Raw genomic sequence first — 11,726 nt, forward strand, 5'->3', positions numbered from 1 at the left:
TGGGTTGCCATGAACTTTTGTACAGACATTCCTGATGCCCAGACAATCAATCCCACTGACTTCACCTGACATTTCAGCCGCTCTTTGCTGGAGGGGTTTTGTTGCTCTACCTTCCTCTTAGAATACTCTAACGGTGTTCTGTTGGATTCGGGTCAGGGAACATACTTGGCCAGGTCATAGTTTTCACTTTTTCCTTCTTTAAAAACTCTTGTGTGATTTTTGCAGTGTTTGGGATCATTGTCATGTTGGAAAATTCCTCTCCTGCCAACCTTCTTGAGACTGGGAGTCATCTTCTCATTCAGTATTTGGGTAGACAAACTTGACATTTATAGGTGGCACTATAAATGTCATCTCTCCTACACCTTCTGCATGAAGCCCTGTATCAGCACACTCCCACCTCCATGTTTCACTGTTGGGACTTTGCAGTCAATGTGGTAGTCCTGGCCAGGTCCACACCAAACATGCTGGACCTCATGTGATCCAAACTTATTTATTTTGGTTTCATCTGACCAAAGAATGTGCTGCCAGTATTCATCAGGCTACTTTTCATATTCTTTGGCAAAGTTTAATCTTGCAGTTTTGTGCCGTTTTGTGAGCAATGGTTTTCTTTTTGGATGTTGTCCATAGATGTAGACGCACTTGCTCATCTGTTTTTTCAATGTAAGCTTGTGTAAATAGCGAGTTGTGTGTGCGGTCATTTTTCGAGGACAGCCACTGCCTTCTGGTATTGGTAGTATGGGTACGCGTGTACCTCCTAACCTCTGCTGCAACTATGTTTTGGCTTATGTTCAGTAGCCTATGAAGTCTCACAATCTGGTTTCTTAATTGTTCAGGCAGTTCCTCACCATGTGGAGCTGTGTTGCATGAGACACGGCCCAGACCAAAATTGAGAAAGCTGTGGTGTTCACACGTTCTTTTATAACCTTGTTCAGGCAATTAGTCTGAATTGGAAGTCACCGGTGTATTCACTTATTCGTTTCAGTTTATTTTGTTGCACTGATGTCGTACTTTGAAGCCTGTATTTTCAACATAGCCTATCTAACCTGTTAGTTTTTAATTATAAATAAGATCAAATACCCTACACTTCACCCTAAAATTGTAATATACTACATATCCAAATGGCTTTGGGGATGCTCTGTCTTTTCAGAGCAGCAGTGACAGAGCTCTGTCTCAACAGCTCCCCTCACTTTTCATCTTGTGACATCATCAGCTCAAAATGACAAATTTTCAGTACTCTAGTTTATGACCAAATACCCGCAAAACTAAAAACTGTTAACACTACAGCCTCACAGAGCTGCTAGCATAGACGCCTCTATTGTTATCAGTGGCTCTTTCACAACTGTTTTGGTTTAAATATTAATTCTTGGTTTTTGGCAGTCAAGATACATCACTGCTAGCTGTTTTAATATGTGTTTTTTTTTCCTTCAACATAATGTTTCATGCATATGTAGGTTGATAAGAGCAATTAATGAAAAGTTATTGATTCAAACCTTATGGACAGTCAGTTCAAATTTTCTCCAAAGAATGTGGCTTACAGGTGGGTAAACTGTAATCCTTCTATTATTAACATTTACATTATTAATATAAATTAAAGGCTTCAGACACATTGACGAACATTAATGTGGCATCTCATTATTATTCATCTTGACAAATATAGGCTGGATGGAAAAAAGACTCTTCTCCAAAAATACTCACCTATCCCTGTGATCCTGTGATCAGATCAGAGAGATATGCTAAGCCACACACATTCCAACACACACACACACACACACACACACAGATGGTTGGAAACAGTTTGTCCTCTATGGGGATCCTTCCATGATTAAGGCCAGACCAAGATGAGTGAGAGAGAGAAAGAAAGAAAGAATGAAAAAAGAAAGAAAGAATGACAAAAGAAAGAAAAAGAAAGAAAAAGAAAGAAAGAAAAAGAAAGGAATCATAAAACTTATCATGGTTTCAACATTTAGTTTTTATGCTATTTGAGTTAAGGAACCAGGAAACTAATTTGTGCTATACACAGTACAAATATTTGTTTTAGTCATGTGTGAAACATTCTTGGACGCTGTATATCTGCTAACAACATGTGGACAGGGTGTGTGCATGGTGATGTGGTACTGTACACGTATGAGAGTATGTAAACGTGTGTGAATACATGTGCATATTACTGTGTGTACAGAGAATGTGTGTGTGACAGCACAGAGGCCATTTGTGTTTAATTTACGCTGGGAGGGAAGGGGACGCAGACTGAGAGGCCTGTCATCACAGGGAGAGGACTGCTTCGCTCTGCTCAGCACCCTCATCTCCATAATGGCTTCCAGTTGCTCGTAAAAACACGGATCCATGGGAAACCAGGACAGGCCAGCGGCCATCAGAACCTCCTCAGATGGTCCAGCTGGCCAGCTGGCTAGAGCTGCTAGAGCTGGTGTGTGTGTGTCGTGGTGTCACTCAGGCGCAAGACGTGATGACTGCAAGGCTGGTACCATGACAACCACTTGAGGGAATGCTTCGTCTCACATGTGTTGGCATTGTGTTGCATCCAATGGCAGTGTATCACCTCTAAAAATGTACAAGTGTCAAATCTGTACTGAAATACAAAGGTCAAGATCATGTAAAAGGTGTCTATATTTTTCAAATTGACAAAATTACAGTACAACAAACCTTGCCAAAGCTAATATGTGGATGTACAGCAGGTATAATGTTCACCGTGTTAGTTTAGCAAGTTAACATGCAAACATTTATTAATTAGCCCTAAACACAAAGTACAACTTAGGCTAATGGTAATCTTCTTAGTTTTGCAGGTATTTTGACAAAAAATGGCTTTTGAAGTATTTGACAAAATGTATTTTTGACTTTTTTTCACTAAATGAAAAGGGAGATCAACATTGTTACAATTCATTGTCTCAGGACTATGAATGTGGGACCAATTTTCACAGCAATCCATCCAATAGTTGCAGAGATATTTCAGTAAAAAAGTCATGGTGGTGTTAGCGGAAAAGTCACATTTTTTGCCATTCCAGTAGAAGCAGAGATATATCACAGCATAAGTGAAAACTTTAACCTGCTGGTGCTCCTAAAGGGAAAGTCAGAGGATCACCAGTGTCGTTAGAATGTACCTTCTGGCCACGATTGATAACTGTTGTAAATTTCATGGCAACCCATCGAATAGTTGTCAAGATATTTCACAGGACCACATATGTCAACCTCATGGTGGTGCTACAGGAAAAATCAAAAGGGTCAGCAAAGTCAGTAGATTCATCTTTTGGGGACCATGACTGTCTGTGGAAAATTTCATAATAAAATCCATCAAATAGTTGTTGTCTTACTGGTGCTGAAATATGATAAAATATAGTACCACACAGGCAGGCACATTGTGTTTTGTTTTTAAGCAAACTGAGAGCTTACATTTGTACAGGATATTGCATAACTGCTTCAGTTGTTAAAATTTGCATGGTGAAGAATTCATTTTTTTGTAATTTAAAGGAAAGTTCTTTTACAACTTAGAGTAGCAACTTATGTTTTGTAGGTTTGGAAATTTGGGAGAGTGGAGAGTTTGGTTTATAATTTGAACATTCACCTTTAATTGAATAATAAAGACAATATGAACTCAATTTGAGATTGAACTCTAATTTGTTGATACCCTACTGGACTTTGAGAGTTGAGAGAAAATATTAAGATGAGCACTTACATTCATTAATCTGTACAGTTTCAGCTATTGTCCTTTACTTAATTGAGGAATACTGATTCAAATTATTTATTTAAATTGGTTGATTTATTTATTTATTATGATACTCGTTATCTCAAGAAACCAACCTCAGATAATTAACTTCATATCATGAGAAAAGTACTTTGTTATTCATACATACAGAAATAATAAAAAGATAATAAAACAAGATAAGGAGATGAAATGAGATGAAAAGATCTTTGTTGTGTTTTATATTTTTCCCCCAACATCACTTAGTACAAAGTAGGTCTGGAAAGACCTACCAGACACTGTTCATAAATCTACAGGTTTTACATTAAGTGGCTTTAGGTTGAAAAACTATTTGTTAAACTATATAATGAAAAAGAGAAAGAAAACTCAGCAGTGCCTTTTATTACTTTTGCTGAATGATTATGATGGATGAAACATTTGTGCATAAATTCCTTCTTTTCAGTTTCTACTGAACTATAGTTTGTTCACTGTGTTCATATTTAAAAATACTTTAACTACAGAAACAACTCTATGGTCTCCATGTGTATATATTCTGTATACAGCATGTCCATACATTCCATTGGGGCACTTAAGTCCTGATCCATGTCAACAGATTTGTGTTTTATTGGGTGGAGAAACAGCAGTAAGGGCCTGCGGCTCTGCGGGCACCAATCATGCCAGCATAAACACCTCTGATGTGAACAAGCAATTGCAATTTTCTGGGGGTGAATGCTTATATCTGTATGTGCATGTTTATGTGTTTGTGTGTGTGTTGTCTGATTGTGTAACCGCAGGAGTATTTAATGTCAGACTTGGAACAAGATAAAGTGTTTCTCTCCACTGGTGCAACATGATTATATTTACTGATAATCAGCTTTTCAAAATACAAGTATGAGGTACTGAGGAAAAAAAAGAAAAAAAAAAGAAGAAAAAACAATGATAATGGTAAGCAGCACATCCATAAAAAAGAAGTGAAAGAATGAAAACCATGACCAGACTTAATAATTATCATGTTGTTGGGGTTATTTAAGTGTTTTCAATGAATTGAATTCATAAATTTAATATAAAATTTAATAGATTTAATATAAAAAGGTTGAGACACATGGTGAGTGAATTTTAAAGGCATATGCAGTACACTATAAAGTTTTACATATGTACACATATGCGTAAAATCGATAAACAGTGCTAAGATGAATTTAACAAAGTATGTTGCCTACTACAAACGGTCTTCACATTAATATCTGCTTCACAGCTTCACCAAATTTTGTCTTTTTCATTGACTGACAATATTACAAAGACTGATGGTATTGCTTTTAACACTCAGTATGTCAGCCACGTCACTGATAACATTCTTGCTCGATGTGCGTGGTAACACAGTCTCTACACAGATGGTTCAGCAAAAGCATCACAGTACCAACACAGAATATGTTCAGCTGCAGTACTGCTGTGTAGTTCATCAGCGTTGTGGTACCACTCAGAACCCAGTTCACAATCACTGTGGTTAAACACATAAAACTATAAAAAAAAATAAACTTGAAGAAGTAATACAGTATGTACTGCCTAAAGGGCTTTCCTTCCCTGAAATTAATTTTCTAGCTGTGTTCAATTTCCAACAGTCTAGGTTCACAAATATATATATATTTACTGGCTTTAAGTATAGCCCAGATGTTGAAGAGACGTAATTAAGACATTTTTACCATATTAAACATGATGTATTCATGTAATTGACACAAAAAAGTAAACTTTTAAAGTTAGTCTAAGTATTTTGGAATTATATTTTTCTTCTGCATTAACAATCATGGTGCATCAAATGTGCACCTTGGCACTGGTGTGGGAAAAAAATGAACAAATAATGCTTTTGTAATTTGCAATTTATTTTCAAGCCGAGTATGAATTGTCTTAATGGACAATTACAACTTCCCGTTGTCTTCTTGTTTTCAGATACACATACTTAACGTCCTCTGTCCCCAGTCCTTAGGCCTACACGTATCAGAAGACCAATGCAACAGTCAGATGTAGATAGAAAGATAAAGATACAGAACAGATATAAGATGAACGCTCATATTACTCACTGATACATGCTTCACATCATTAACTAGTGTTGGTCGCAGCTTTGTTTCAGGCCTGAATGTCTTTCCCTGGGATATTGTCACATTCCTCTGACTTTCTGGCCAACAGAATCTGTGGTCAGCCGCACATTCAGTTTTATTGTGGGAGAGTTCTGTTACAGTGTAAGAATGCCAATGAAGTGATTGATATCATCTCTGCTTAGTACTTTGTGTGTGTGTGTGTGAAAGAGGTGCCTTGTTCTCTGCTTTGCTTTGTGTAAAGGACACATGTTTGATACATTACTTGATTTGGACCACAGACGTTTGCGTGTGGCAGACACAGATCAGAACTCTGTCAAATAACATCACCAGTACCTTCGCCAACAGCACATTTATGTGTGTGTGTGTGTGTGTGTGAGTGTGTGTGTGGGTGGGTGGGTGGGTGGATGGGTGGAACAGGACAAAGAGGGTTGATGCGTGACAGAATGATAGTGTTATTTAGCAACAGAGTTATGAGGAATTTGTAATCCTGTGCCTTTATGCGTGTGTGTTTGTGTGTGTGTGTGCGTGCATGCGTGTGTGTGTGTATGTGTATGAACATTCTTCAGGAATCTCATCATTGACACCAAAAGGACAGAGCTTCACTGTATCAAAACATTGTGTCTGTACAGCATTCAGGTTATCTAATTGGCTCCAGACGGAACAATGAACACTGATGCTGAAAATAGATCTGAGGGCTTCCACTGACCCAACATACACACACACACACACACACACACACACACACACACACACACACACACACACAGATATGTATGCAATCACATATGTAAAATCACACGGACAAACATATGAACACAGTAAACACACGTGAACCCATCAACAAGCGTACACACATTCTGAATACACACAGAATCACACAAACATGCAAACATATACACACATTAATCATTAGGAGAACATTGATCATATCAGTTCTATATTTGAAGTCAAGTATGATAACAACACATAACAACAGTGGCTCTCCCTGCAAGGGGCTGTGAGATAATTGACAGGCTTTTTAATACATAAAAGTGTTTTTTTTCTCTAATCTGTGTTTTTACTTTGGTGAAATGCTGGATAGTTTTACTTCTTTAAGCCTCTAACAGTCATTAAAATGAAAAAAATTTTTTAGGCTGAATTGCTCTCAACCCATCGACATATGCAAACTGTGACGACATGTTTCAAGAAGCACAAGCCATAAAGGTTAGAAATCGCTGACCTATGCTACCTTTCTTGGTCTAACTTAATGTCCTCCACCAACATTAGAACTGGAGAGAAAGTAAAGAAGAATTGATGGACGTGCAGCAGGTGCCATAACAAAACAAAGTGGACAATGTCCAACAGTGTTTTGGTTGGTAGTGACAAGAGGTGTTGGCACAGCAGAGGTGCAGCGAGGGTGCAGTCTTGAAAGTGAATAAATCAGGCACAGAACATTACCGGTGGATGTGTCAGGGTCATCAATCATGTCCAATAAAATCAGCCCCTCTCATTTCTTTTAAAGGCAGTGCGCTCACAGCCATGACGCACTGACAGGAGAGTGTGTGTGGACTGTGGACTGACTTCTTCCCGTGCCCTGAATGCTCTGCCCTGAATATGCAGCCAAGAGTACATGGTGTTTCTGTAGTTATGTGCGGTAACAGTTAAATAGTTACAACGGTAACTTACGTACTGGTGATTAAAATGAGGAATACCACTTCTGTGCTCTCAGTGTCCTATTGAAATATTTGGCGTGTCTGCAGCTGAACAAGAGGTTCAGAAGAAGGGGCAATGTGTAGATTCCTAATGATGGTTTCATGCTATTCCACTGATTGACAGTTGTTGGTGGTACTATGCCACCAAATGTAGTACTGTGCCAACAAAGGCAGGGAAGAAGAAAAGTGCTAGCAAGCAAATATGGATGAAATGCATATAAAGATCTGCTTTGCAAATGTTTCATAAGGATGGAAATACATTCAACTGAATTTGATACATTGTAGGGGCAGTTAAACTACTCAGAACCTCACCCAACATCTCAGCCATCTAAAGCCACATAAAAATATTGATTATTGCCACTTTATGTATGACTCAACAAACTGAAAAGGTGAAAGTTTCAGCCATTGATTTTGACTACTTCCTTCAATAAATTAGTTAGCTACAGCTAATTAACGTCCATTCCACAAAGTAGCCAGTTTTTTAATGCTAACTCAGTTAGCTACAGTGCAAAGCTGTCAACAGAATCTTTAGGGATTGTAAATCAGATATAAAAAATGTTCACATTGTCAGCCATTAAAAGGGATGCATCATGCACATTTACAGGTCTGTATTTTTAATCTGGAGCTCTACTGGCATATCTTTGCATGATTTACAGTCAAAAACTCCTTATTTATCTTATACTGGCTCTTTATGCAGCTCCTCAGTTCAGCCTCTGTCTGAAGCAGGTCGGTTTAGCTCCTGTCTCTTTAAAGCCCACTTCCCTATGAGCCCACTCTGTTCTGATTGGTTAGCTTCAGGAGCCTGCCACTCAACAGACTTCTACTGGCTCCAGAGGCTATGTAAACAAACAGTAGTAGAAGTTTTTTCCGTCTTTTTTCCCTTCTTTTCTTTTTTCTTTGTGAGTGGACAGTACGAGCAACCCATACAACAACCAAGGCAACAAAGGCAGTTTGTGGTCCAGCGTGAACAAGCGGATTTCATCATGAGGAGGAAGTAGAGGTAACATTGCCAGTGAAGTCTTCAAAATAGGTTGAAGCCCTGGCTTTTGACCTGCAGGAAGCATTTTTACATATGTTCACCTCCAGCTTTGGAACTCTGACAATGTTTAACATAGACATCCAAGATCATCGTAGTATAAAAATAACAGAAAATCATGTCCCCTTTAACCAGCAATTATTATTATTGTTAAAATAAGTACACATACTCGCTTTGCAGTTATACACAAAACTAGCTGTGTTTACTTTGAAGGTGACTTTGCTCCAACAGACTTCAAACCCTTGAATAACAAGACTAGGTCTAAACCTAGTATATGGCTGGACTGTATACGGTCAATGTGCGAAGTTGTGGCCAGTCGGTTACAGGGATAGTCAGCTGTAGTGTCTATAATGTGAATTCCTGGATATTAAATGTTCATCTGCAATTTGCTGTAGTGGTCCCAGTAATATCTGCTGGTAAAGTGTTCCAGAGTAGCATTTTACATGACATGGTTCAGTTACATTTGAGTCAAAAAAAGGGTATAAATACAATTGCAAGAACAATACTTTCCACTCATATCTTGGGATGTTTGATTTGAAAGAGAACTTATTTTATTTCTAATTATAACTATTTTTTATTATTATTAACTCCCCCTGCTCCTTCATCTGTTTCACTCTTCATGTTTCTCATTTTTCACTCTGCATTGAGTGTTTTGCCAGAGTGATCATTATTTGGTTGCTTTAACTATGCACTCTCTCTCATGCTTCTATGCACCTTTTATCTGCCTCTTTCCCAGTCGATGATCATGGAGGCTGCGGTGGAAATTGTAAATGAAAGTTTTGACAGCATTTTGGTTGCAAATTCAGGAGGCTTTTCTCTGCCCAGTTACCACAGTTACAGTCAAATCAAGCGCACCTTCAGAGCAGCCGCCCCACACTAAACTGATATAGCAACCACATGAGTCTCATGTTTCACCTGCAAGACTCATGTTTTAATGCTATTGTTCATCGTTTGTGATGTGAAAACATCACAGAAATAAAAAGCCTGCGTCCCGGGTTCTGCTTGAGGTTTCTACCCATTAAAGGGGAGTTTTTCCTTATCGCTGTCGCCAAGTGCTTGCTCATGGGGGAATTGTTGGGTCTCTGTAAATTAAAGAGTACGGTCTTGACCTGCTCTATGTGAAAAGTGCCTTGAGATGACTTTTGTTGTGATATGGCGCTATATAAATAAAAATTGATTGACTGATTGATTGATTGATGGTATTAGTTCAGTCATAAAATCCAAACGTACCGCAGAGGGTCTCTCCTGCCGGCTGCTGACAGCGCTGTTAGCTGGAGAGTGGATCACACTGGACGGTAAAGGAGGAGATGGCAGAGACACTGGTATGTGTCCGTTTAAACAGGAGTTTAGCTGACTTTACTGTATTTAACACCGGGGCTGAGAGTGTCAGAGCTCCTAGCAGGAAACACAGTCACTCCTTCACCACTGCTTCCATCATCTTGGGCCGATTCACTTTGAAAGAGCAATGGCCAATGGGGAAACTCCAACACTCGGCATGCCGATCAATGGTGTAACTTCATCACTCACTCAGTCCCTCATGGACAACCGTGGTTATAGGGCTGGTCCATGGCTGGTCTAGCCAAAAACAGTTGCGGGAGGATGTTAACAATGAGTTACTGCATGAGTTTTTCATATTTATGATTCTGCTTTTTACAAATTGTAACATCTAATATTATGTAGACCACCAACAGACCTCGAGTAAAATGTTCCACAAATCATTCAGCCCTAGTGTGACCATAGATTGGGTTCTGATCACTGCAGCTTGTTGCTGTAATGAGGCTCAATGGACATCTGATAGTAGATGATCAATATTTAAGACACATAGACATACACAGTGGGAGGGCGTCTCTTGATGGGAGACTTAACTGGTTCCAGCCTGAAGACGTGTTGCCGTGGCAACCCCCAGTCTCCTCCTTCCAGCGGACACCATTGGGAAACTCCTAATGAGTTTCCAGAGCTAGAGACACTATATCACTTACACACACACACACAAACACACACACACACACACACACATGCCCACACACACAGCAGTCTTTAGAGCCAGAGAGTGAATGGGATTTATTGTTATTGTGATAACCTGGGAGTCCAGCAGTGGTTGAATGTGGCTGAAATAAGGCTGTTTTAATAAGGCCTGATTTAAAGTGGGACTCCTGGAGGAGTTACACACATGCACACACATTTAATCTTGGAACGGTTGTCTCTCTCTCCGTCTGTCTCATTCTCCCTCACTTTCAATAAGTTTCACCTTGTCAGGCGAGGGACGAGAACAGAGGTATTTATGAGAATCATTTAAAATCATCTGTCTTGAGTTGCATGCAAACTGTGCTATCTCTGCTAAGTTATGAGTGTGTGCAAGCGTGTGTGTGTGTGTGCCTGTGTGTAACTTTACTGTTACGTCCCAGGGGGATCAGGTCTCTGTATGTCTAAACTAAGCAGGCAGCCATGACAAACATTAGGATATTGAATTATGACCTGCCTGCTAGCTGCTGAGTGTGTATCTGCTCTGCATGTGCAGGAGTGTGTGTGACTGTGTGTGGTTGTGTGCACATATTATTTTAGGTAAATTCTATCCAAGTCCAGAGTAATACCACCTGATATAAGTTTTGAAAACCTGAAAAATCTAAGAGTAATACTGTTAGTGGGATTAGACAGAGGTGTAGCTAGGACTGTTGGTGACTCTGAGCTTAAATCCATTTTCATCTCAGCCCAACATAACAATTATTCCATCTATTACAAACATTTGTTTTCCTACTCACTGCCTAAACACAACTATGCACTTTCACAAAAATGACAATCGGCCTGTATCGCAAATTAATGAAGTATTTGTAAATTTTGAGATATTAGGGGAATCTGCAAAAAGACCATCACTGACATGACCAGCTGGCTCCATTGACTTCTATAAACTGCACTACCCGGTCAAGTTTTGTTAGATATTTTCAGAGCTGCACAAAATGGGAATAGGTACATAGACATATATTATATTTTAGCTATAAACATATTATATTGAGATATTATGCAAGTAATAAGAGTAAGAAAGTAAGAAAATATTATTAATGCTGAGGAAGGCCTTGCTTTTTTATAAAAATACATTTTTAGCCCCCCTCCCTACCCCAATCATTTTGTACAGTCCCTCAGTGTTTAAAAATTTCAGATTGTGAAAATATTTTTAAGTGATTAAATTTGACTGCAATCGATCTGAACATCCCACGGCTCTG

The sequence above is a fragment of the Thunnus thynnus genome, chromosome 4 (assembly GCF_963924715.1).
Source record: "Thunnus thynnus chromosome 4, fThuThy2.1, whole genome shotgun sequence".
In the NCBI taxonomy this organism is placed as follows: domain Eukaryota; kingdom Metazoa; phylum Chordata; class Actinopteri; order Scombriformes; family Scombridae; genus Thunnus; species Thunnus thynnus.